At 43.4% G+C, this 27,927-nt stretch overlaps 1 pseudogene; it reads left to right on the plus strand.

Moving 5' to 3' along the window:
* The window catches only part of LOC143389698 (melanoma inhibitory activity protein 2-like), a 40,659-nt pseudogene extending 19,469 nt beyond the window's left edge, over window positions 1–21,190 (plus strand).
* Window positions 21,191–27,927: the final 6,737 nt, after the last annotated feature.

A 27,927-nucleotide genomic window follows, 5' to 3' on the forward strand; every position in this document is an offset into this window, starting at 1 on the left:
TTCCTTCTGGCACCTTCTCAGGCTGTGTCCACTCTGGTAATGCTAGAGCGAGGCTGCATAAATACATCAGAGGTGACTTCTATTCAACCATGGGCCCATCTGCATGGAGAGCAAAATGAGGGGACCAGGAATCTGAGGCTTAGAGCCAATTTATTGCTCTATTTTCTCAGGCCTGGTGAGCCAGTGCAGTGGGCACTGGCTGGTGGTCACCTGAGTGCAGGCACTGGTTCTCTGGTCAGCAGCAGGAGGTGGACACACTGCTGCCTGTGGTAGACCTTAATACTTTTTCAGTTCATTCTGGAAGAAGCTCTTCCAGCCCTGGCCCTGTGTCGCCCCTTCCCTTCAGGATACTGAAAACTGCCAGCAACCAGCTCTTAAATTCGTGTCTCTAGGGTATGCAGAGCATTCAGTGACGGGCAGTTCTTGGTTTCTTTGAGTACCTTGTAGTCTTTTCTTCTTGCCACACCTATTTCCCAGGCCAGGCATTGATAGAGACACCCTGCATACAGGCCTTGTTTCCTTCTCAGAATCACTAACAAAGAAGGTCTCAGGAGCTTCATATATATTATTTTATTTTGTTTTTAAAAGTCTATCACAAGTAACCAGATGTAGTGGGCATCCTGTAATCCCAGCTACGTTAGAGGCTGAGTGAGGTAGGAGGGTCACAAGTTCAAGGTCAGCCTTGGTAAATTAGTGATACCCTGTCTCAAAATAAAAATAAAAGGCTGGGAATGTGGGTCAGTGGTAAAATGCCCTGGGGTTCAATCTTTAGTACTGCAAAGAAAGCCATATCATAATTTATTAATTTTCTAACAGTGCTGGGGATGGAACCCAGGGTCTTGCACATGATAGGTAAGGACTCTGCCATTGAACTACACCCCCAATCCAGCAGTTTTATTGCAGACTCGAGGAGTGATTCTCTAAGAAGAAAAGTGACTTTCACAGAGTCACGCATGCAGGAAGCAGTAGATCAGGGACTTCAGCCAAGATCTGTCCACTAACAGAGTTCATGGCTGCAATCCACTATCTCCTTCAGAGAAAAGGCTAAGGAGTCAGAGGAGAAGATGTCCCATGCCTGGAAGTCCCCAGGTTATGTCTCACAGGGATGTCATGGACAGAAGGAGCCTCAAGGGTGATTTGTTCCTAATCCAGTTCCTCATTCAAAAGATGAGGCAAACAGAACCTAAGAAGGGAGAGGATTTCATTTGTCAGGGCTATAAGCCTATTAATTGAAACAACAGAGACTGGAACATAGAAATATCTCAGACACTGACCCCATAGTGTGAGTTCACAGGTGCCAAGAAAGCCTTCGACATTTGCATACCAAAATGTTGGTACTTGAGGCTCATTTTGGTGTTTTTTTTTTTTTTTTTCATGGAGTAAAGAGACCACATGTTGGGATTTGGGATGGTCCTGGAACTTTCGTGCTGCATAACCTTGACCCTGACACCGTGCCGTCCTAGGAGCTGGGGTGAAGGGAAGCACTCCTCTTGGATGCTGACATCTTAAACTCAAGATGGCTCCTACAGTTTCATCAAAAAGCGGAAGCTCAGAGGGGGGCAGAGAAGGCATGTCAGGAGTCACTGCAGTGCCACTCAGATGGGGAAAGGGCACCTGTGTGTGCCTCACTTCCCTTGCATCAAGCAGAGTGAATGGTCCAGTACCTTGGTCTCGGAGGATTTAGACAGATGGACCCAAGGTGGCTGTCCTAGTTGAGGCAACCCTTGCTTTGCTTCTAAACAATGAGCGCTGGGCCTCCTGGGAATTTTTCTTTGAGCTCCACCAATAAGGCAGAATTGTCCTGAAGTCCCTGCAAATCTCTTCCAGATGTCCCCAACCCAGCTCACACACCCAAAAACACATCTTCCCAATCGGGTGCAGGGGAAAAGGTGGGCAAGAGGGCCTGTGAGGAACCCCCAGACTCTGTTCCATTGGGCATGTCCCCTGTCTCAGGACCTACCAGGAGGGGAAACTGGCTCTCCACAACCACTCTGCCCCAGAGCAGAGCCCAACCAGGAGACTGTCCTGGTTAGGCCAGTCCAAGCCAACCCCATACAGGCCAGAGGAGGGGACAACCCTATGGACCAGCTCCTCCCGGCCCCCCATTTACATCTTGATTGCATTACTTGGGAAACCGTCCAGGCCACATTCCAACTGGCAGGCTGCTGGGAAGATGCACAGAGCACTATGGCAATGCTTGAGGGGTCAGGCCTGGCGGCCAGCACGAGCAAGTGCCGCAGGGCTAGGAAACCTCCCTTCTAGAGCCAGCCTGGATTCCTCAACCACCTCCAACATCAGCCAGCCCCCACTCCATCCAGAATGCTCCTGCACCCAGCCCACTCACCCCCACCCGGCCCCACAAACCCATGCACACTGTGCCCTCTGCAGGGATTGATGTCCTGCCAAGTCCAATGCCCAGCTCCCCAGGCCCTAAAGCCTCTGAGGAGGACTGGGTGCTGCCTCTCCTGAGCAGTCCAGAGCTAGAGCTTTCTAGCTTTTGTTAGTTTTCTCTCCCTTTTGGAAAACATAGTTCTTCATCAGGCCCCCAGGAAGTTAAAAAGAGCAAAAATCAAAAAGTTTCTCAGAGTGTTTCTGTATTCATAATTTGGTAGAGAATATTTCATTATTTATGGAACCCCAAAGCACATCCATAGACCTTCTAAATCCTCAGAAAATTAGATCACCACCCCCCACCTTTAGCAGCCCTCCCCAATATCCCTTCCCTGTCAAAGCAATGCATCTTATTGTTTGATGCCTGTGCCCCTGGAGGACCACAGGGCTGTAGGAGAGGCCATGGCACAGAAGGGAGCACAGCCTAGAGCCCCTTCAGCTCCCTCACTGATCTCCCTGTTTGGGAGGACCCCAATTCCCCCTCACTCCCTTCCTTCCTCCCTCTTTCTTCTCCTCTCCATCTCTTCCTTCCCATTTTAGCCACAGAAACTTTCCATAAAGTAAAACCCCATTGAAAGCTCAATGTTCAATCAGGTCTCCAGGTGTCATTCTGGTTGGGAAGCAATGGGACTCAACAGTCCCACCTACTGGGCTCCCACTTGTGCTTCAGAGGCCTTGGAAACCTCCTGAAGCACTCCAAGGAATGGAGTTTTAAAGCCACTGGGGTTGGCCAGGTGTGGAGGCACATGCCTGTAATCCCAGCAACTGGGAAGGCTGAGGCAGGAGGATTGTGAGGCTTTGGGGATGTGACTCAGTGGTCAAGTGTCCCTGAGTTTAATCCCTGCTACACACACACACACACACACACACACACACACACACACACACACACTGCTGTTGTCAGTTCGAGCAATCTAACAATAGGTGACTTTTTTTGCTCTTAACACATACCCATATTTCTTGCTCATCTCCCCTCCCTTCTGCCTTCCTGTCTTTGGCCTTCCCCGCTCTTGTCCCCCATCTTTGCCTCTCACACTATGCATGGGCCTTACCTACAGAGCACTAGGTCCAGTCTGGCTCTGCTTTTTCTGCCTGGGGTGAGTGGGCAGGGGTTTTTGCCAGCTCTGGGCTGTAATTTGGGGTCCCTGGTTGGCCAGACAGTGCTTGCCAGTCACATGAGCAAAGGCCCTGGAGCCAGGCATCACTTCCCAGACCTTTAAACTGTAATCAAGGCAAGAGTGGTGGCACCAACTCCAAAAGAGTATTGGAGACTTTCTGCTGTTTTCTGGAGGGACTAGGGAAGGTCAAGCACAATGTCAGGTGCAGATACATCCTTGAGTTAAATATCCCTCCCCACTTGCTACATGGTGTGGGACCAGATAATTGAGGGAATTAAGGGACAGAATCCTGATTACATACCAGAGTCCTCAAACATACCATCCTGCAATGGAACCCTCCAGAAAGAACCCCGCAAGAAGGGCCCTGTTTAGGCTACAGACAAAGGAAGCAAGGATAGTTCAAGGCTGAGTGCCAAGGTCTGAGTCCAGAGCCTTCTCTGGCTTTGCTTTCCCCAGCAGGGCTCCAGAGTGACCTAAACTGTCTTCTTTCCTTGGATGCTATGTTCCAGGTACAGTGATAGACACTGGAAACATAGTTGCAAATGAATAAGCACATATCTCTGTCTCATGTTGCTGACTTTCAAGACAGGGAGGACAGAGAGTCAACCAAATGGCTAAGTAGGAAATAGTATCAGACAGCAAAAATGGAATTAAGAAGGGGCATGGGTAAGTAAGGCAAGGGTAACAGAGGGTCAGGAGGGTCTCATGAAGGTAACATTTAAGCAAAGACTCAAAGGACGTGAGGGAGTAACTTGAGTATATACCCAGGGGAAGAACACTTCAGGTCAAGGCCCTGAGGTGAGCACATGCTGCTGTACTTGATAAACAGCCAGTATGGCTGCAGAGAGCCATAGGAAGGGTGGGAGGAGATAAAGACTGAGAGATAAAGGGGAGGAGGGACCCTATAGGGCCACATAAGTCATTCAAAGGAGTTTAGCTTATGTTTTGAGTGAGATGGCAGGATTTAGAGGAGGAAGAGGAATGAGATCTGATTGAATTGTGTTAAGACACTCTTTCTAGGTGCTGAAGTTCCAGGGCACTGGGAACACACTGTAGTGATCCAGGCTGGGGAGAATGAGGACTTGGAGCAGGTGGGTGGTATCTAGATATGGTTGGAGATCAGAGCGAAAGAATATGAGGTGGCCATGGGGGACAAGAAGCCATGGACCAAGGTGTGTGTGCCAAATCCTAGAGTAAGCACAGAGGCTACTGAGCCAGGGCCTGTCCTTCCAGGAGGTCAAAGTCCAATGGGGCCTATGGATCCAACAGGATGTGCTCCTGGACACACAATCCCAGGGGGCTGCACAGCATAGGGAGAACACTCTGACACAGAAATACTGAGAGTTAGAGAGAACCCATCTATAGGGCTGGAAATGGACCAAAATACAGTTGAAGGAGACTAGGGCAAAAGAAGCAGCATGTCTAGTCTGGGGAAGAGCAGGCTGATTTGTGTATTGGAATCATAGTTTGCTCTTCTCTTGGGGCTAGATGGAAACTGAAGTTAGCCCCCTGGGGTGAAATGTTATGGTTTGGATGTGAGATGTCCCCCAAAAGCTCATGTGTGAGACAATGCAAGAAGGTTCAGAGGAGAAATGATTGGGTTTTGGGAGTCTTAAAACAATCAGTGAATTAATCCCCTGACAGGATTAACATGGATAGTAACTGAAGGTATGTAGGGTGTGGCTGGAGGAGGTGGATTGCTCTGGGGTATATATTTTGTATCTGGTGAGTGGAGTCTCTCTCTTTGCCTCCTGATCATCATATGAGTTGCCTTCTCATACAGCAATAGGTCATGTAGACCCTGGGAGTCAGGGCCAGTGGCATGGAGACTGGACTTGAGCAGTTCAGGCTAGTTTTTCTATCAAATCCATCTCCCCTATCAGATCCCTTTTCCCCTGGCCAATCCACCCTACTCCCTCATTCTAGGGAGGGCAGGGATGGGAAGCACAGGGCTGTACCAAGTCCTGGGAGAGGAAGAAGCCAGAGTTACTTGGCTTATGCATGCTGCAGGACCCTAGCTCTGTGCTCCTCAGGCCACAGGGATATGAAGGCTCATGGGTCATCCATCATTTAGTCTACCAGTATATGCAGAGGGCCTATGGATCACCATCTCTAATCATACTTTAAACAGAAAATATTAGTAGCTCCAGATTTCAGAAGACCTGGTACCAACCACAGCAACAGCCATAGCTATCATTTATAAAACTTTTTTATTTGTTACCAGGATTGAACCTAAGGGTGCTTAATCATTGAGCCCTATCCCCAGCCCTTTGTAATTTTAATTTTGAGACAGAGTCTCACTAGGGTGCTTACAGCGTCACTAAATTGCTGAGGCTGGCTTCAAATTTGCAATCCTCCTGCCTCAGCTTCCAGAACACTTGGGATTACATGCTTTTGCACCACTGTACCCAGCTATTGAACTTTTCTGTATGCAGGCACTGTTCTAGATACTTTCTGTGTATTATCTCATTTAAAGGACATGACAAACAAGTGAGGTATGTGCCAGCAGTATGCCCATGTCAGAGATGAGGCAGCTCCCACCCAGAAACCTTGAGTTCCCTACCCACTGTATGTAGCTAGGAAGAAGCAGAGCTGGGATTTGAACCCACTGAGAAACATACTCCTGTTTTGACTGTGGGCAATTTAACCATGAACTCAGAGTCACATAACCAACATCCCTTGACTGGTGGTGCTGGGGAAAGAGAGAAGAGGACAGGAGCCCCTCTTCCTAGGACTCTCCTTCCATTACTTTCCCCCACCACCCTGACCCACCTGCCCTCCCTCCTCACTTTACCTCTTCCTCTTTGCTGGTTCCAAGAAGGCAATGGGGGTTGGGACCAGGGCTCTCCATCGGAAAGATCTAGAGAGGCAAGGCCTGGGGCTGGGGATCCAGGAAGGAAAACTCTCTGGCTTGAAGATCCAGGGCAGAGAGGGGATGAAACAGGGGGCTGTCCTGGGGAAGGAGGATCATGCTCCAGACTTGGGTGAAGCCCCTCAGATTGTAGTGAGTGTTGGACAAGGCCCCAAACCACTGTGGTCTGGCTCCTTCTTGTTAGCAAGGAATGATGAATTTGAGAAATTACTGAAAGGATTGAGGGAAACAAGATATTTCCTCATCTACACTCAGGGCAGGTTTGGGGTGTAGGGAGGCCTCCCCAAAGGCCCCAAGCCACTGTCCTCAACTCTAAATCCACCCTTGCTAACCTTACATTCCTTAGTCCTGTCAGCCTGTGATGGCTGCCATGATAGGACAATTCTTGCCAGGAGCTCAGCAGGATTGAGAGGGGACCCCACAAAGGAGCTCCCAGAATCAGGTTAGTTGGGACTCAGTAATGTGGGACTGAGCTGAGGGCTACTTTGGGGACAGCAGGGTAAAGGTACATTCTTATGCAACATTGCTGGAGCCATTCCATTGGATATCAAGTTCAAAGCCAGCCTCAGCAAAAGTGAGGTGCTAAGAAACTCAGTGAGATCCTGTCTCTAAATAAAATACAAAATAGGGCTGGGGATGGGGCTTAGGGGTCAGGTACATAAAAAATTCAGGGAAACTTGCTCAGCTCGGCCTTCAAGGATGTGTGCCTCCCCTGCCTCTGGGAGGGGGTTTAAATACATGCTGATGAGCCACATTTCCTAGGTTCAAGACTAGACTCTTCTACTTACTATGTGACTTGGGCAACCTCCTTAGCATCCTATGCCTCAGTTTCCTCACTTTCAAAACAAACAGTAGTGCATCCATCTTATTAGGCTTTTTTTGGGGGGATGAAATAAGTCACAGAAAGCACTTAAAGTGATGCCTGATGCATAAGAAACATTCACTTAGCTTGACATCATTTCTACGACCCCACCTTTAGGTCCAGCCCCATTCCTGCCATCCATTATGACACTGGGCAAGCCAAGGCCCACTCTGCTAGTGCAGCATCTGCCTCTATTCCTGTCTTCCCTATAGTCTTACCCCTGCTTCTGTGTTCTGGCCCTTCTCTCCTGTCTTGTTTCTAGGCTCTGACTGATAATAGTGTTCCAGTACTAATCTTATCCACCTCTACTCTGGTCACTGGTGACCTTTCCAGTGCCTTGGGGCCCTTCCAGCTCCAGGAAACCCTGGGGATTGGGGTTTACCTTGTCTGGGCCTCTTCAGGACTAGAGTCCTAGTTCTCCAGCCCCTACTTGGGTTCTGCTGCCTGCAGACAGATTTCCAGCTACTACCCCCTCCATAGCTGTCCCATGACTGTCTGGCATCACCTATCCCTGGATTCTGCTGGTTGCTGGTTGGAGGTCCTCACACCTGCCGGAATGCCTCCCAGACCTCTCCAGAGAGCCTGCTGTAAAGAGGACAGACTCAATTTCCATCATGCCCTGTGTTGAGACTGGGGAGTGGCAGCACATCTCCAAAAGAAGGAAGTTGGGGGCTTCCAGTGGCCAAGTTCAATGGCTCCACGCGTGGGTGGGAGCCCTCTGTGCACTTGGCCATCCAGAAGGGCCCTTTGTACCCACCACTGCCCTTCCCTCAATCTCTCTCCCCTAGGCCCTTTGGGGAGGAGGACTAGGAGGCTGCTCCCCTGCTCTGTCAGCCACATCTAGTTTGTGCTTGGCTCCAGAAGGTAGAGGTCAAGTCTCAGCCACAAAGAGCAAGAGAGAGGAGAGAAGAGGGAGGAGGAGGAAAGCGCTGCTGGAGGAGAGATCAGAGTCCAGTGGTGGAGAAGCTCAGGGCAGGGCACCGGGTAGGGTGGAGAGGGGAGGGGAAGCTGGGCCTGGGGCTATTTCTGTACAATAATTCAGAGGAAGAGGGCCAAGCCGACAGGACAATGAGTAGTCTTCAGGGGGCAAAGGCCAAGACTCTGCTGGGAGCCTGGGGCTGGAGGAGCTGGCCTAGGGCCCAGTCCGTGGATGGGAGCTATGATTTCAGAGGGAGATGGCGTGAGAAAGAGGCAGGAACACAAGGCTCGGAAACCTCAGGGAAGAGTCAAACCATTTTCTTTCCCACAGGATCTCCAGTCCTGGGGGTGAGGAGAGGGAGTGTGAAAGGGTCAGGTCATGCGGGGAGCAGGGAAGTCACATTTACCAAGTGCCAATTCTATTTTGTGCCTCTTGCCACACATTAGCACATCGATTCTTTCTGAAAACCAGGTGAGGGAACAGTGATTCATATTTACACCGAGGAAACTGAGGCTCAGAGAGGTGAAGTGATTTGCCAAGCATCATGCAGCTCCAGAGGCAAGTAATCAGCAAATACAGTTCTGTCATACTCCGAATCCTGGCTTTAGAAGTGATTTTGCAAAGTGAGGGGCCACAAGTCCAGGCTTTGCTCTAAGACTGCCTGGCTTTGTGTCTACTACCTTTTCCCTGCCAGCTGTATGATCTTAAGCAAGTGACTTTATCTCTCAGCCTCAATTTCTCATCTGTAAAGTGGAGCTAACAATAGAATTACCTTCAAGCCAGGCCCAATGGTGCATATTTGTAATCTCAGAGCCTGGGAGGCTGAGGCAGGGGATTGCAAGTTCAAGGCCAACCTGGGCAACTTAGTTAGACCCTTTGGCAAAATAAAAAACAAATAGGACTTAGGACATGGCTCAGTGATAAAGTACCCCTTGGTTTAAGTCCCCTGTACACACACACACACACATACACACAGACACACACACAGTACATTCTTAACATTGTTATGAGTAAACAAATCAATATGTATAAGACATCTAGAACAGTGCCTGGTATACAATAACCCATTGCTAAGAAGCATGAAATGAGTATTTTTCTTCTGTCCTTCATAGATCTCCTTAGAAGAAAGAGCATGAGCAAGGCAAAAAAACCATGTGAGGAAAATACAGGGCAGAGGGTCACTCCAATTCCCTTAGAATTGGAGTCCTCCCACATTTGGACAATAGTATCAGGAGTCTTCCAACCAGAAGCTCGTGTGATCCAGCAATTGCACTCCTGGGAATTCATCCTAAGGAAATAATGGGTCAAGAGAGCAAAGATGTATGTACCAGATGTCATTTCCAGGCTGTTTATTATAGTAAAAAATAGCAGTTTGCTTTAATGAATCATGGTGAATTCATACACAGCAGCCATTAAAAACAACAATGTCACTGTTTTAAAAATATTGATTCAGAAAGAGATTCCTGATATAGTTAGTTGTTAAGAGAATAAAAGCAGGTGAGTAGAGTTTGAGAGAGGAGATACTGGAGAGACAAGGTTGGGGAGGGGAACTCCATCTTATTTATGGAGCACATAAAATTGTTTACTGTGGACATTCATTACTTTTGTAATGAGAAGAAAACAAGCAGTAAAACAATTTCCATTTTTGGGGAAAAAATTAAAGGTTTAGAATGTCAGGCTAGGAAGCAGTCATGAACCTGGAATGGCTGGGCCTTCAAAGGAGGATCTCTCTGCTCCTTTGGGAGTGGGCCAAACATTTTATCCTCTTCCATCCTTCTCTCTGCCAAGAAGCAGGGCTTGGGTGGGGAGCAATAGGGCCTGGAGGGTCAGACATATCCCACCAGGTCTGTGGTGTTCAGCAGGCTGGCATTTGCTGTTAAAACAATTTGAAAACCACTGGCCAATGAGCCCTTCCATGTTCTTCTGCTCATTGATTGATTCACTCAACAGGTATTTTTTGAGCATGTGCTCTGTGCCTGGACTATGTGTTGAGACTGTTGTCCTGCAGACAAAGAGTAAGTGTTCAATAAATAGACAAAAACGTTGGTTGTCTTGGAGCTTGTGTTTTAGTGAAGATACACAATTAATTCATGAGACAGATTGTATGAAAAGTCTACTAGATGATGAGAACTATACAGAAAAATCAAACAGAAAGAGAGAAGAGTGAATATGGGATTTGGGGGTGGGGTGTGCCATTAAAAGTAGAGGAAAACCCAGTGTGGTGGTGCACTCCTGTAATCCCAAAGCTTGGGAGGCTGAGGCAGGAGGATCCCAAGTTCAAAGCCAACATCAGCAACTTAGCAAGGCCCTAAGCAATTTAGTGAGATCTTTTCTCAAAATAAAAATTAAAAAGGGCTCGGGATGCAGCTCAGTGGTTAAGCACCCCTGGATTCAATTCCCAGTACCAAAAAATAAAATAAAATAAAAAAAAGAAAGAAGAAGGAAAACCAAAAAAAGTCAAGAAAATTTGAAGTCAACTCTTGAAGCAGTTCTAGGAAGACGCCATGGAGAAAGAGTAGTCCAACCAGAGGAAACAGCAATTACAACAGCCCTGGGCAGGAGGGGTGTTTGATGGGCTGAATGAAGTATAGAATAGATGCCAAATAGTCAATAGGATTAGTGAAGTAGAGCACTAGATGAATTTGGAGAAGAAATGAAAATTAAAGGGGGTAGGATTTGCAAGCTCTGGTGAGGTTTTGGCTTTTACCCTGAATGAAATGGGGAGACAGGAAAGGGTTTTCAGTAGAGAAATGACAACCACTTGCTTAGGTTTGAACAGGATCACTTTGTCAGATGACATGCATATAGGCTGAAAGGAGAAGGGTCAAAGAGAGAAGCTGGGGATTGACTAGGAAGCTACAACAGTCATCCATATGAGAGATAATGTTGGCTTCAACCAGAGTGGCAGGGAAATTGAGAGAAGCAATTGCTACCATAGTCCCTTTTTGCTCTAACCTGTTAGATCCGGATTCTTCATCACATCCCAAATAAGCTAATGCAGTCACTTTGTTTTAGTAAGAATAAGGCATACAGTATGTGTCACTATAGAAATATCCTTCTTAGTCCTGAAGATCTTTGTGTTGTGTTATCTGCTATATCTCCAGTGCCTACAACAATGTTTGGTGCTCACTTGTCACTTATTGAATGAATGAATGAATGAATGAATGATGAATGAATGAATGAATGAAGGCATTAACTGTCTAAATAAAGGGCCAAGGACTTGGACTGAAGGTGGGAAGAGGAGAGCGGAATGTTGGCTCAGAACACACATGCAGGTGTATCTGGTCCCTTCCTCTCTCTGCCTGGCTGAATGTGAGTATAAACATTAGTATTCTTAATTTTTGGCCATATCAAAAAATGAACCCACTTGGGAAGAATCACTCTCATTTTATTTAAGAGAAGAGATGCAAGCCCCAGGAAATGGATAGAGTTCCTGATTTGGGGATAAATGGAGTACAAAGCTTTGGCCCATCTCAGTTCTAGAAAACCAGAAGCACTAGCTTTTCACTTTGCTCTTTTGCCACAACCTTTCCAGCTCTTCTAGAAGCTTCATTCCCATTCAACTGCAAGTCTTCCCAATCTCTTTGCCCTCCTGCCTGCTGATTCTTCCAGGGCTATCCACTAGCCTTCTGATTACTTTGAAATCCTCATTCCATTCAATGAAAACTCCTCTTCATCTTAAAACATTCCAAATCTCCTTTATTAAGCTATACCCGAATTCTCTGCAGACCCTATCCCTCTCATCTTTGTAGTCTGCTGTGGAAGCTTAACTTTTCCTCTAGCTCAAGAGAAGGGTAGATTGATTGACTCAGACCCTGGATAGCCCATTTTCCTTCTTTATCATCTAGAGGTACATCATAAGCCATTATTAAGGTAACCTGGGGAAGGTCTTGCAAAGTTGAATCAAGCACAGTGCAAATAAGAGAGGGAAGAAATAGCATCTCCCTGTGGTTTCATTGCACATCTCATTCCTTCTAGTTCAAACACAGCAGAGAGATAAATATTGCAAATGTAGCTCGTGCTGTTTCTTCCCTCAATGTCCCACTGAAATGGCAGCACAGAAGTTTTGAAAGGTCCTTCAGTTAAAAGACTAAGGCAGAAGCATAGAGACAAGTGCAACAGAAGACTGGCAGCTGGGACTGGGGTTGTGGCTCAGTGGTGGAGTGCTTGCCTAACATGTGTGAGGCCCTGGGTTCGATGCTCAGCACCACATAAGAATAAATAAATAAAGTTCCATCTATGATTAAATATATAATATATAATTTTATATACATATAATTGTATATGACTGGGAGCTGAAAAAAAGGTACAAAAACTGGAGAAAGAGGAAACCAAAGTTGGCAGTGGAGGGAGCTCAGAAGCAGACCAATTTATTCAACAAGCCTCAGAAACATTCAGGAAGGAGGCACACCAGTTATCTCTGAGAGCAGGAGTGTATTTGGCCTGAAGACAAGTGGTGTGGTTCAAAGTTTGTATGAGAAAAATTAGACTTCCAAACTTCTTCTCCCAGATGGACAGAACAATGGAGATTTTTGTCCCAGAAAGGCTGGACACAGAGATACCAAGCACATTGCAGAGATCACTGCAGCAGAAGAAAATGATGATCCACATGCTACACAGCAAGGTGTTCATGCCCCACTCAGATCCAGGAACATATGCAGCTGTGACACTCTGTTCCCCTGACAGAGACTGCAGTCTTCCTCTCTGGGGAATAATATTTGGGAGTCCCCTAAAAAGTCCAGGAAATTCTAGCTGTGCCTGGTAGCACACATATGTAATCCTGGCTACTAGGAAGCTTGAGGCAGGAGGATCACAAGTTCAAGGCCAGCCTCAGTAACTTAGTGAGACCGGTATCAAAATTAAAAAAAAAAAATAGAATAAAAAGGGTTCTGGTTGTAGCTCAGCAGTAGAGTACACCTGGGTTCAATTTCCAGTACCCCCCAAAATCAAAACTAACAAAAGTCCAGGAAACTCACTCTGCTGTGTGCAGTTGAAAACCCCTACAGTCTGCATACAGAATTCCAATAAACTTTCAGTTTTTCACTCTTAGAAATGAGTGGATGGTCAAGGATGACAAGACATTTGAGGAAGTCCTTTAATGTGGAAGGCTAAGACAGATGGAAAATTTAATTCAGAGGAAGTAGACACAAAGCAGGGAACAGAAGAAAACTCAACACAAACAACTATGACATCTCCATGGCTTGCAGCAACAAAGTGTGACCTTTTGCTCATGCCATATATTATCTGCATGTCTGTTCTGTTGTCTTCCCTCAGGATCCAAACCAAAGAAGCAGCTTCCATCTTAGGTATCCTCAGGCTCCTAGCAGATGGGAAAGCAAGATGGAGGCCTTGCACAGTGACTCTCAATGCTTCTGCTCAAAAGTAGAACATATCTCTTCCACTCATATTTCATGGACCAAAGCAAGTGATGTGTCCAAATCTGATGTTTGCAGTGCAGAAAATATTATTCTGCTGCATAGACAGTCCTGATAGACAGGATAGAAAATGCTTTAGCAATATCAGAATCTACAGGAATCCATAGAAGGAAAACAGGAGGCAGTCACAGAGAAAAGAGAGGAGAATTAACAAATTGTCAACATGATATGATAAAAGCAAAATTAAATAAATTATGAGCTCAAGGGTGCACAACTGTAATGCCAGCTACCCAGGAGGCTAAGGAGGAGGATCACAGGATTGAGGCCAGCCTGGGCAATTGAGTGAGATTCTGTCTCAAAATATAAAATAAAGATGATTGGGGATATAGCTTAGTAGTAAAGTGCCATTGAATTCAATGATTCAATTTCCAGTACTGAAATGTGTGTGTGTGTGTGTGTGTGTGTGTGTGTGTGTGTGTGTGTGTGTGTAGTTGATGGCAAACAGAAAAAACTACAAAGAAATGGAAAATAAATAAAAGAAGACTCCAAGAGGCCCAATATATGAATTAAAGTAATACAATGGAGGGGAAAAAACAAAGACAAGAGAGAGTAAAAAAATATTAATGAAATAATTCAACAACATTCCTCTTAGTGAAAGGACAAATGTTTGTGAAATTAGAGGGCATAATAAGCACACTAGATAAAAAAGACAAATAACAGGGCACATTTTGGTGAAATTTTAGTATACTTTACAAAGCGGCCCTAAAGGTTCCCAAAGAAAAGCAAGTGTATGAATCAGAATAGCATCAAACTCCTCAACCACACACTGGAAGCTAGAATATAATGGATCAGTGGCCTTTAATGTTTTACAGTAAATGGTTTGCAACTTAGAATTTTATACTCAAATGACCAATAAAGTGTGAGAATAAGACAAAGACCTGTTCAGATGGAAAGGTTTTCAAGAAATATACTTTCATGCAGCCCTCTCCAGAAGCTGTTGCAGGATCTGATCTGTTAAAATGAAGATTGAGATTCTTCCTGTCATCTTTCCATGACAACATAATGGTGTGCATGAATGTCCTGCCTGATGCTCTCAAAGGCATCAAAAATACCAAAAGGGAGCTGTGCATGGTGGCACACATGAGTAATCCTATCCACTCAGGAGGTTGAGGAAGGGGGATCATGAGTTCAAAGCCAGCCTCAGCAAAAGTGAGGTACTAAGCAACTCAGTGAGACCCTGTCTCTAAATAAAGTACAAAATAGGGCTGGGGATGTGGCTCAGTGGTTGAGTGCTCCTGAGTTCAATCCCCAGTACCAAAACAAATTTTAAAAAAAGTGGCAAATGCCAGGTACGTTAGGTTGTGCTTCAAATTCATCACATGGCTCCTAACTGGGATGACAAATTTGAAATAAGTGATGACCACAGAGCTGGATGATCAACCCCAGATTTGATATACAAAGACATAGAAAAATGGCAGAATAATCTCCTCCCATTCCATCATTTCATTGTATTGAAAATCTCAGCTGGCATCACAGACCATGAAGAAGCCAGACAAAAACACACAGGAGGGAAAAACTTGAGATTCTTTTTCTTGGGATATAAAACGTACATACTATTAAAATACGTCAATAGATCAAATAATGAAGAATGATTCCAAAATGAGGGAGATGTAGAAGCAAGAAAGCAGGGAATCTAATATTACAGAAATGTGGGGATGACCCCTAGGATGAAGGTAGGTCCCCAGACTTCCCTTTTACCATCATCTTTCTATATAATAGGTAGCCAAGCTGCAATCCTGGATCAGCTCATGTCTCCTCTTGCCTACAGATTACATCAAGGTGGAAATCATGGACCCATGAGGTCCCAACCATAGCTCATTTCCTGTAGATTCCCCATCTCCTCTAGTGCTCAAGCTTCCAGAAATGCCAAGTAGGAGTTCCCCAAAACTGAAGAATGGAAGCAATGTAAGTATCCATTGATGAGGAATGGATAAACATGTTGTACATCCACACAATGGGATATAATTCATCCCACATTATGTTAAGTGTAGTCACACAATCACAAAAGGACACTGACTATGTAGTTCTGCTTAGATGATGTATATAGAGACATCAAAATCACAGAAACAGAAAGCAGGGGACTGGATGATGGGCAATGGGTTGTCAATATTTCATGAGTGCAGAGTTTCTGTTATGAAGATGAAGTCTAGCAATAGATGGTGGTGATAGTGAATGAACTGAGCACTTCTGAATTCTATGAGCACTTAAAAATGGTAAATATGGGCTGGGATCATGGCTTAGTAATGCAGCCAATGTTTATAGCAGCTCAATTTACAATGATTAAGCTATGGAAGCATCGTATATGCCCTTCAATAGATGAATTGATAATGAAACTTTGGTATATATACACAATGGAATATTATTCAGCCTTAAAAGAGAATAAAATTATGGCATTTGTAGGTAAATGGATGGATCTGGAGAATATCATTCTAAGTGAAATAAGCCAATTCAAACAACAACAACAACAACAACAACAAAGGCTCAGTGTTCTCTCTGATAACAGAATGCTGATCGATAATAGGGAGGTGGAAAAAATGGAGGAACTTTGATGGGGAAAAGGGAAGGAAGGGATGAAAGGAAGCATGCAGAGAGAAAAGATGGTGGAAAGAGATGGACATCATTAACCTAGGTACATATATGAATTCACATATAGTGCATTGTTACATCAGGTACAACCAGAGAAATGAAAATTTGTGCTGAAATTGTATAGAAGAAACCAATGTGCTTTCTCCTCTCTAGTCCAGGACTACAGACTTCTGGGTATGTCTCCAGCCATAAATAACTGCTGCTTTAAAGGAGACCTGACTGCATCCATCACAACCCCACTGTCAAGGTGTTCTAGAAGAAAACATGCAGGTGATTCCTATCACTACAGCCTCTCAGAACAAAGATGTCTCTTTACAGAATGCAGAGTGGCTTCACCCACTCCTACAGAACTAGCCTTTAAAGCCTCCTGGGTCTTCTGGGCCTTGGGCAATGGGCTGTGTGAGAGAAAGCTGATTCTGATACCAGTGGGCAAAGGAGGTGAGAAAAGTGAGTGTCTGGCACCTAGATAGCCTTCATCCTCCATCAAAGAGTAAGTACTATCTCAGAGAGGGAGATCCTGGAAACAAGGGAGAAATGCCTTTCTGGCAACAATTGCTAACACTCAACCCCATAAGTAATAGCCCAAATGTGGTCTACTGGGTAGCCCTAAGGGGACTGCCTTATGTAGGTTCAAGGTCAAGACAGCCTGCTAGGATGGCTGAATCTCCTGCCTGGAGAAACTCCTTCCCAATTTCAGGTACTGAAATCAAAGCCCTCAGTGAACTGGAGGCAATAGAGGTGGAAGGAAGTGAAATCCTCCAAAACCCGGGCATTGAGGTGTTTGAGAAATCAACCAAGGAATGTGGAGTGAGGTGAGGGTCAGGATCAGGTCTCAAAGATCCAGATTTGGAGGCCATTCAACTTCTCTGCATCTTAGATACTGGGGATACTGACAGAAAGTTGATTAGAATAGCCAAAGAAGAAAGGAATCACCCAAGAATTCAAGTTTTCTCCCCCTTCAGACTTTTCTCCCCACTAGGAAATGGCCTACAAAGTGTTCAGCTGCCAGGCAGGAACTTAGGAACACTTGTGATTGCAGGCAGAGAGTTGCTCACGGCTAACTTTACTTGAAGTTATTTCTTTGTTTCAGAAACTGCTCTTTAGAAAAGGCCTTAAACCAGTCAAAGATACACAGCTGCTCTTCTAAGTGTCCTAGGGTAAACTTTGCTCACTATAACTCACTATAATGCTAAATTCTCTGCCCTAAATGAAGTGCATCTGCCATTTATTTGGTTTGCTTTGGTTTGGTTTGGAATAGAAGCCAGGGATTCTTTACCACTGAGCTACATTTTATGGTAGAGATATCTCAGAAGAAAAAGAACACGATGCCATCTGTATCATTGTGAGCCCTCCAGCAATCAATCTTGAACATTCTTGCTACTTTGTAGTATAGAAATAGAATGTCCATCAGGAATGTGTATTACCTCATATGAAGAAAAAGACTAGTATGTAAAAGGAAACTAACTAGAATATATAAGAGATCACTTTCTACACTAAATGTTCAGCCTTCAGATAAGAATGCACTGAGGCTAGATGCACACAAATAAACACTGCTTCCTGTTAAATACCCTGGTGTTTCCTGTCTGTGTGAGAATCCCATGCAACATTTAATTTTGTTTTTTCCTTCTCTTATCTTATCCTTCTCTTTGCTATATATTTTTAATGACCAGCTTGCTTAGAAGTGTTTATATCCTATGAGAAGTGAAAAGAATATCTGCAAAAAGATTTCAAAGAACTCTTAAATAAATAGTTGTCTACAAAAACTGACATGAAAACCAACTCAACTTCTTTTTAGAAACATTACATATTGTATGCTATTTAAAAATAACTTATCAAAACTGATTTATGCCCATGTTCACAACTCTTCTCAAATTATTTTTCAAATGTCTAACACAAGAGGTTTTCTATGGAAATAATTCAGATGACTTCTATAGAAAGTGTCAACCTGGCTGAAGATGTAGCTCAGTGGTAGAGAGCTTGCCCAGCATGTACAAGGCTCTGAAGTTTAACCCCCAACACTGAAAGAAAAGAAAAAGGAGAAAGAAGAAAGGAAGGAAGGAAAAAGAGAGGGGAGAGAAGGGGAGGGAAAGGAATGAGTCATTAAAACAAAAGGGCAAGTGGTACAAATATAAATATATGGTGTACTAGCTCTTTGAAAATTTACTGAGCTGTAGAATTTTAGTTACATCTAACTGGGTGATATTATGACTGTATAGAATGGCACATAATAAGTTCTGCCTTAGCCTGGCCTAAACCAAATCAATTGGTGGATGACCTGGAGAGGACTTCTCTCTGGTTTGATTGAGACAGTCTTGAACCTTTCCTGGTTCAGAATTTATAGCATAGTGAAGGGACCAAGACTTCCCTGGCAGGCAGTGTAGTGTGCTAGGCCCCTGAGATTCCACAACCAGGGCTGCCCATGCCCATTCCCACAGCTCCTCTCCACCACTCACTGGTTCAAAATGGTCTGCTCCATTGCCTGGTGCAGGTTTTTTTCTGACCAAAGGCCTGAGTGTTCACACCCTGTTTTTTCATGGCTGGGCATGGTATGGTTGTGGAGGGAATAGCCAAAGTAGCCTTAGCATGATGGAGGGGCAAGAGCTGTATCTCAGACATACTTGGGGGTGGTCCTGGAAGAAGTAAGTAGGGTTGTGGTCTACCTTGCCTGAAGACGTGGAAACACACCCTAGTCCTTATGGATGTCCATGGGAATTGGTGTTATGTACAGCTATTAGATTTTTGTTGTTCTCTTATTTTTGTGGAGAAGTTATCAATCTGTGAGAAGCAGGCATTACCTTAGAAGAGAGAAAAAAACTTGCTCTAAACTTTTTTGGACTAATTCAAGAAAAATGTCAACTACTTGAAAATGTTAGTTTTGTTCAAAAAGAGTATGAAGGCTTAGAGTCACCTTTAAAGGATGTCATTTTGGTGAAGGAGTAAGGAAAAGCAGAAAACTTGGAGGCAATATATGAAATCCTGGAGAGGTTCATATCTAAACTTGAGGATGAAATACTCTTTCTAGAAAAAAAGCTAAAAGAAGGAAAAACTAAATATCCTCAACAGGATGAATTGATGGTGGGTATATCAAAAAGGATTAAGTCCCTAGAAGATGAATCAAAATCCATTAAATCACAAATACCTGAAGCTAAAACAACCTTGAGAATATTTCAAATGAATAAAGAAAGAATTACAGTAGCAATAAAAGAGGCTTTGAATGACTTCAGGAAAGTCATAAAAAGCTTTTACAAGAAGTTGAAGTATGGAAAGAAAAAGTGAATGGCCTTACTAAACAGAAAATTACATTTGAACACTCCAAAGTACATGCAGAACAAGTTCTAAGAGACAAAAAAATCTCATTATGTCTCTGACTGAACACTTACTGCCAATAAAAGATTGGGCTCCTGTTCTTGAAAAAGTCCTAAGAGATGATGGTTACTTGGAATTGGAATTGAAAAGTGAATCAGAAATTGGTGCTCACTGAGAATATCAGCCAAAAGGGTCTTGGAAGAAACTGGTTTATGATACTAAGTTAAAGGCCTCTTTAAAAATCTTAGAAAGAGATAAAAATCAAATTTATACTTTATTATCTGAAGTAATTGAAACAAAGGAAGACCTGATAGAACATATTAAAATCTTAAGACAAAACAAGCATCTTTGCAAGCAGAAAATACACAGTTTGAAAGTAAGAATCAGAATCTTCAGCAGAAACTTAAATTTATGATGGAATTATATCAAGAAAATGTAATGAAACTCCAAAGAAAATTAATAGGAGAGGAAAATTACCAGGTAGAGCAATAAGAAAAACTTTACAAAGAGGAAGAAAAGATCAGCTGTAAAACTAAACTGCTGGAGACCAAAAGAAAGTGAGCCAAAGATCTTTTTTTTTAAAGAGAGAGTGAGAGGGGAGGGGAGAGAGAGAGAGAGAGAGAGAGAGAGAGAGAGAGAGAGAGAGAGAGAGAATTTTTAATATTTATTTTTTAGTTATCGACGGATACAACATCCTTGCTTGTATGTGGTGCTGAGGATCGAACCCGGGTCGCACGCATGCCAAGCGAGCACGCTACCGCTTGAGCCACATCCCCAGCCCCTGAGCCAAAGATCTTGAAGAAGAATTGGAGAGAACCATTTGTTTTTTATCAGGGGCACATTATTTACTATGAGAAAAAAGCTCATGGTAATGAATTGGCAGTTTGGAGTGCTGAAAGATACCTCAATAATTTAAGGAAAAAAATGCTCACACTAGACAAAAATTAACTGAAATAGAGTCACAATTTAAGCTTGTAGAAAAAGATCCTTCTGTGCTTGATGCTTCAAATACAGCCTTTGGCAAAGAGAATTCTCCAAATGGTCCCTCACCATTGGGTCAACCTTCATGTGGAATAAGACCTTCTCATTTGGAAAAAGGGTACATTTATACTCTCATCTTTGGTGCAAGTAGGAGGAGAAAGAGGTTTAAGGGGCCCAGAGAATCCTCTGGACCATCCAACTAGCAATGAAAGAAGAGAATCAAACTGTGATAGGTCAACTTATCCACAGAGAGCACCTCCTGACATAGGGCACCTGGAACATCCATGGGAACAGGCCCATAGGATAATGATCCCTTCACCAGGCCAACCATATTCAGATCCACATCTTCCTCTACAAAGGAAAGATGGATGTAATTCTAAATATGGTAGATTGTCTGGATCAGCAGTACTCAGAAATTTAATTATGCTGTCTTTAGATAAAATGGATGGGCCTACATATTCAGAAATGGAATCTAGTAAAAATGATACCAAAATTGATCAATGTGATTCCAATGTACCTGATTCATCTCTCCCTGCTGAAAACCAAACAACTGGCTCTGGCTTTTCTTACCCTTCAATCAGAGGTCCATTGTTTTCTGTGGATCCACGAAGTCCGTTCATGAGAAGAGGACCTTTTCTTCCTCCACGTCCTCCAGGAAACACTTATGGAGCATCTCAAAAATATATACAATACATACTTATATGTACTTTACCTAAATAATTGGGCTGTTATTATAAAAATCAAAATTCCCACAACTAAGAAGAATCCTCTTCTTGATATTTGAGCTGTCATAATTAAAGAAATAGTCTTTTTATATGACTTATGTGGAAAAATATAGTGCAAGGGAATGAAACTAGGTGTTTTATATGGTTACACATCCGTGGATATCCAGCCTGGTGAGGTGTCCATTTGAGGATTCATTTGGGAAGGCTTGGTTGGTGATGGCATGCCGTTCATAAATCCTTGCCTGAATTTTTGGTTGAATGGGTCATTATTGCACTGGTATATTAATATTGGGTCAAAGGACAACATACAACTTTTTTTTTCAACATACAACTTTATGAAGGTCAAAAATATGACAAACGTGGCCTCTTATTGTTAGAGTTTTAAAGTGACAGATTCCTGGAAATAAGAAATGACAATTTCCTTTGGAACATGTAAACCTCTGTTCATATGAATATAATATACATATCCATAGGAAAATTCTGTTATATAAATTACATGATGCACTTTTTCCTGTCCCCTTTCTTCCATGCCTCTAGGGAGAGCATCTTCTGAGGCTGCAGGGCATGCTCCCTGAGAGTAGTGCAATCTGCCCTGAGGAACCTTGAAAGTGGCTCTCTGGTGAGGTCAAGAGGAAGGCAGGAATGGAGAAGTCTGGGCAGGGTAATGGCATAGCATGATAAGGAATATTCCAGGAGATGCTGCCTTCTGTCTGGAGGTCCTAGTAGATAAACAAGTGTTGAAAGAAATTGTGGCATCAAGGAACTTGGGACAGAATCCATGCAAAGCATGCTGTGAAACCTGGCTTCTCCTAGGAACATTTCAGTAAGCAAGTTTCTAACTGTGCCAGAAGAGGTGTGTGGCTGTCTGCATGGGAGACACAGTGCCAAGTGACCCTTCCTTCATCAAGGATAAAATCAGTGCCTCAAGCAACTTAGTGAGACCCTGTCTTTTGTGACTGGCTTCTTTGAGTTGGCATAATATTTTCAAGGTTCATTCATGTCATAGTATGTCATCAGTACTCCATTCCTTTCTATTGCAGAACAACATTCCATTATATGAATATGTCTTATTTATTAAACTATTTTGTTAGTTGACTTAGTCACTTGTACTTTTTGGCTATTTGAATAATGCTGCTGTGAACACTCATATAACTTTGTTTCTCTTGGATGTACATCTAGGAGTGGTATTGCTGGGTCATTTAGTAAGTCTGTGTCTAACATGGGATGAGTTGCCAGACTGTGCTAGAAAGCAGGCACATCCTTTACATTTCTTCACCAGGTCACAGTGTATCCTTGTCCCTGAGAACGTATGCTATTGTCCATGTCATTGATTGTAGCCATCCTTCTACTCATAAAGTGGTCTCTTGTTTTGACTTTGATTTGCAATTCCTTAATGATAAATGATAAATGATGACTGCTTTTCAAACAGAATGATCTTTACAGAAGTGCATATTCAAGATTTTGGATACTTTTTTATTGGATTTTCTTTGTTGTTTAGTTTTAACAGTTCTTTCTATATTTGGGATAACAATCACTTCTGAGTTATAATCTATGATTTGCAAATATTTTCTTCCATTCTGTGAGATGTCAATTCATTTTTTAGTGCATTCTTTGTTGCTCAAAAGTTATAATTTTCAATAAATTTAATTTACTTATTACTTCTTTTGTTGCTTAGCTGGTGCCTTAAATAAGTAACCACTTCTAAATGTAAGGCCAAACTAATGTATTCCTATTTTTTTAGGAGTCTGTAATTTTAATTTTGTATTGAGTTCTGTGAAATATTTTGAAGGTGTATGTGTGTGTGTGTGTGTGTGTATGTATGTGTGTGTGTGTGTGTGTGTGTGTGTGTGTGTGTGCATATGAAGTGATGTAGGCAGTCTGACTCCATTCTTTTCTGTTCTCACATGCCCATTCATTCTTGGCCATGCCTCAGCACATAATAATATTGACCATATACATAAGGGTTTTCTGCAAAATTTCATACATGATTTGCTCTTCAGGATAAGGATCCATGAAAGCCCCTCAGTGACAGGTTTGTTCTTTCCATCCTTCCTGGCTCACTGTACAGTGCCCACCTGAAGCTATAGGTACAGCCTGTGCTTCCAGAGGCTGGGCTGTCTCTGGGCCTCATTCCCTGAGGACTCCACTTTCAGTGAGCCCTCATGCCCATTCCTCTGTGTCCACGTGAATAAATGGTGCTGGGAAAACTGGATGTGCATATGTAGAAGAATGAAACTAGGCCCCTGTCTCTCACCCTGCAGAAAAGTCAAGTCTAAATAAACCAAAACTTGGGAATTAGAATAGAAACCTTGCAACTTCTAGAAGAAAACAGAGGGTTAACACTCCATCATGAAGATGCAGGCACCAACTTTCTCTATTTCCATTGGTTGCATTGGTACCACTCCTTTGGGAGATGAGAGGCACATTCCATTTTCACCCAATTGAGGAGGAAGTCCAGCTCTCTCATTGCAAGCTCATCACTGATAGACTTGGGTGGAATTCAAGCTGCACACTGCATTTCCACTAGAAACACCCTCAACTGAGGGGCCGAAGTGCCTCATTTTAGCTTCACACGTCCCCAGTGGTGCTGTGCAGTGGGATGGTATTGTTATTTCTGAGTGGGGATATATTGTTCCTGCCCCACTAGCTGTGTCTGGCAGCAACTCACTGGAAAGGGAAAAGTGCCTTGTTACCTCCAGACAGGGGGAAAGTCCAGACACCCAGGTGGTCTCTGTTGACACTGGGATTTCAGGGTCTTGTTACCACTAAATAGGATGAAAGCCCTAGTTTCCCTGCTAGTCTTCTATGACTTAGCCATGGACAACACAATTGGGCTACTTCACCATGGAATCATGAGAGCAGAAGTCTAGGCTCCCTGCTCATATTTTTCTGGTAGGGCCACAGTTTACTTTCTAGTGACCAGAGTTGAAAAGTTTTGTCTTGTTAAGCCTCCTCTTCCTGTTCTTTGGTGGGATGGAGTGGGCTATAGGGAATTTTCTTTCTTTATGTCTGTTAGTATTTCCATGCTGCTAGTTTCTCCAGCACACAATTAAACATATAGAAGGCAAAGAGAAAACCCAGAAACTCACCTCATGCTATTCCTTGGTCTCCCAATCCTTAGCTTGTCTCCCTTATCTTCTGTTTTCTTCTCTTTGTGTTTTTCTACATTCACTTTTCTAACTTTCCAGGATGTTTAAGTAAGAGCAATAAGGAAGTACATCTATTCTATCACTCTCAAGTGGAAGTTGTCTATCTCCTTTTAATGTACTCACTTTTTATAGTTATAAGTGACTAAAATAATTTTAATTATGACTCAAACCTCTAATTTATAAATTAGAGAAAGGGAGAAGTTGTAAATAATAGACCTCAGCAAAAACAAAGGAAGGAAAGAAGGAAGGAAAAGAAGGAAAAAAGTGATTGCAAATGGAATTACAAAGGGGTCTTCCCATTTGGGGATGGAGATTTGAGAGTCTTCATTCAATGGAACAATTGAGCTACTGGTTAAAATGCTATCTTCTGCCTTTGAGAACATGGTCCACAAGCCCTCGGTGGTTAAGCTTGAAGGGCATGATATTTAACCATCAGCATATTAGCATTCTCATTCCCTCTTGCAGCTTTAACAATGGGCCACACATTACAGACATGGGCATGGCTCAAGGTTCTTGTCTGGGCACAGGAGGTGTGTAAATGTCTATAAGTAACTCTGGAAGTCACATTGAGCTGCACCTGGAGTGTGGGCCACCTGGAGTCTTCTGTCACCATTCCCCAAGCCACTGTAGTGGCTTAATTCACCCCGTTACATCAACTTCTAAAATCCATGGCTATCAAGGAAAGTAGACATCCTGAGCTGATGTAATAGAAGTAATTGGGTTGAACAAAGTGATGTAGGGAGCTGGCCCCAACTCTCTGAGACTCTCCCTCACTTCTCACTTTATGCCTCTAGCCACATAAATGGGAAAATGCTTCTTCTCATTTTCCAGCCAGCATAGCCAGAACATGAGACAGTTTTCTGCAACAGATTAGAGCTCAAGTCCTCCTGTCTGTTATGTTTATTCCATGCTCAGTGCACTAGATTAGTTGGAGGTCTGGGTAGTTTGCAGAAATAATGGAATTACAGAGACCCCTGGTGACTCATCCCAGCTGTAACATTTAGCAATCCAAAGGATTTATATAGCAGGGCTCCACAATTTTGTAGACTCTGAGAACTTGCTAGAATGGGTCACAGCAGCAACAGAAAGGATGTATATTTGGCAATTGAAGGGGCTGGGTATTTTGGGTTCATAAGCTGCTCTTAGAGTTGCTAAGCATAGTGCACTTCTCAGGATCAGGAACACGTTGCTTTACTAGGATATATAAACAAGGGGGTCCAGCAATCTAAGGGCACCTACTATTTACCATTATATCTGAACAAACAACAACAGTGTGCACCACTGCAGGAGAACCTAGATGCTCAAAGACACACCAATTAACAAAATGGATCCCATTCCTAAGGGACAGGAATCAACAGCTCAAAAGTCCACCACCAGCCGTGTATCCTGGACCATGTGCTGCAAGCCAGATCAACAGCAGGAGATGGTGTACAATTTAGGTGGAAAGAGGAACACAGAGAAAGAGAGAAGGTCAAAGAGAGAGATGGAGAGCTAGGGAAAATGGGAACTGAACACATCACTACAATACTTTATGTGATTATTAATTGATATAATGAGTTATTATGCAATCAGGACAGCTCTATGGCCATAATTTAACTACTTTCTCATGTGTCCTGATGGATATAACACAACTTTCTCTGTCTATTGCTAGTAAAATTAGTACTATCTTTGATTAGTCTGGACCTTGGTTTCTCATTCTATGAAGAATGAGATGTATAACATGTCCTCATGAATTGTGAGTAAAGCCATTTTCATTGGGTTGTGGTTATCTTGGGTCAGATTACAGAAGGTGTCCTTTAGAGAATTCCAGGGTGACTTGACCTGCCCCAGATCTCTGGGGTATGTTTGAGAGCTTTGCTCTGTGAAAGAAAGGGAGCACTGTTGACCATTCTGCTCTGAACCAGGAACCAAAACCCAATTTCAAAGTGCCAGTTCCATGGACAGTTCTGTCAACCCTGCTCTGCTGCCCCATGTCGACCCTCTCAGGGTCCTGGTAACCCCCAGCACCTGCCGCCTCTACACTTCACCTGAGAGCTGCCCACTTACATTGCTCTGTCTGTCTGTCTGGCAGGGCATGTTGGGGATCAAATGCTAGGGAATTGATGAAAGGGAGTCACAGTCCATGGCTTCCAGACTTGTGGACTGTGGGCTCAGCTTCCTCATGTCTGATTTACAGTGGGTCTAAGCCCCAGGTCTGAGATGGTCAGTGGTTTGTCTGCCTCCCTTTCTCTTCTTGTTCCATGAGTCTGCCCTCTGATGGGTCTATCCTTCAACCAGATTAACATGTGCACCCCAGTCCATGCCCTGCTTCTAGGGAGCCCCACTAAGACAGCCACATTCTGAGAACACTGGAGTTCTAGATTCAGTGTGGCCAGGAGGTGATGATTGCTGAACACGACTCTAAGGAAGACAAGAGAAAAGAGACACTGGAGGAAGAGAGTCAGAGAAATCACAAATTTGTGCTCTTTAAAGAAAATTTAAATTATTGGGTTCATAAATGTTTGCAGCTTTGTCAAAGTCAGGACTTGGTGTTTATTTATCCTCAGCCCAACTCTCCCATATTCTCAGAGAACTCAGACTAAGCTCAGTCTCCTACTTCCCAGCAGTCTACTTGATACATATTCTTGGGTGTTGACCATGTAGTAGGCTTTTTTCAAATGCTGGGTATATGTTGGAGGTATGACAGTCTTTCCCTGTGGGTCTTGTGTCAGTGTGAGGAGTTTAAAGTTTTAAGTTTATCTCTTTTTAAAGCTATAAAAGAGAAGCATTGGCTGGAATTCTTTAGAAATTCTGGAGCTTGAATCTAGGTCCTTAGATCAGGTCAGTAGGACATACCATCATCTCCCTGCGTTGGTGAGTCCATGAAACCTCCAAGACAAGCTTCCCTACAATATTACACATTTCAGAGTGAGACATCCTGGGCCACCCACCCACTGGTTCTGGCATCTTTGCTCATGCAGTGAATGACTTTGTGCAGATGATGTGTTTGTGTGTCCTCCCTTGTTTCCCCTCCTGACTTGTGTTCCCAAAGCCGTCATTTGTTCTCACTCCTGAGTTGTCAGTGATGCACTTTTCATTAATTTGTATGTCCTGACCATCACTTTTGGGAAACCCACTAGATCCCACATAGAAGAAATATCCCTGGGTTGAAAAGGGATGTTCTGCAACTATCACCATACATTTGTGTGCCCAGCCATTCACCCACACCAACATGGGGCTCAGGGTCTGCATCCATTGTTTTCTATACTTTCCATGTCCATCTTGTTAATAGATTGTCCCTATTAGACAAAGAGCAAGAGCTTATGGATCTTAATAAATTACCAGTGGTAACAAACCAGAAAGAGGTAGCACTGAGAGGGGCATCAGCAGCCATCCAATACCCAAACCTGTGCTTTTCTCTGCTTTCCTAGAACATGCACTCTGCACACCCTTTTCTTTCGTACTATTGTGTTTCTTATAAAAGCTCACATTGCAAAGTCAGTTTCAACTGAAAAATGAATTTAAAATGGAGCTATTTACCCCACAGTAACATGCATAATAGCTTAAATACTAAGAATTCAGAACTTCAAACTGCCCCAGAAAT

This window comes from Callospermophilus lateralis, unplaced genomic scaffold (genome assembly GCF_048772815.1).
Source record: "Callospermophilus lateralis isolate mCalLat2 unplaced genomic scaffold, mCalLat2.hap1 Scaffold_63, whole genome shotgun sequence".
In the NCBI taxonomy this organism is placed as follows: Eukaryota; Metazoa; Chordata; class Mammalia; order Rodentia; family Sciuridae; genus Callospermophilus; species Callospermophilus lateralis.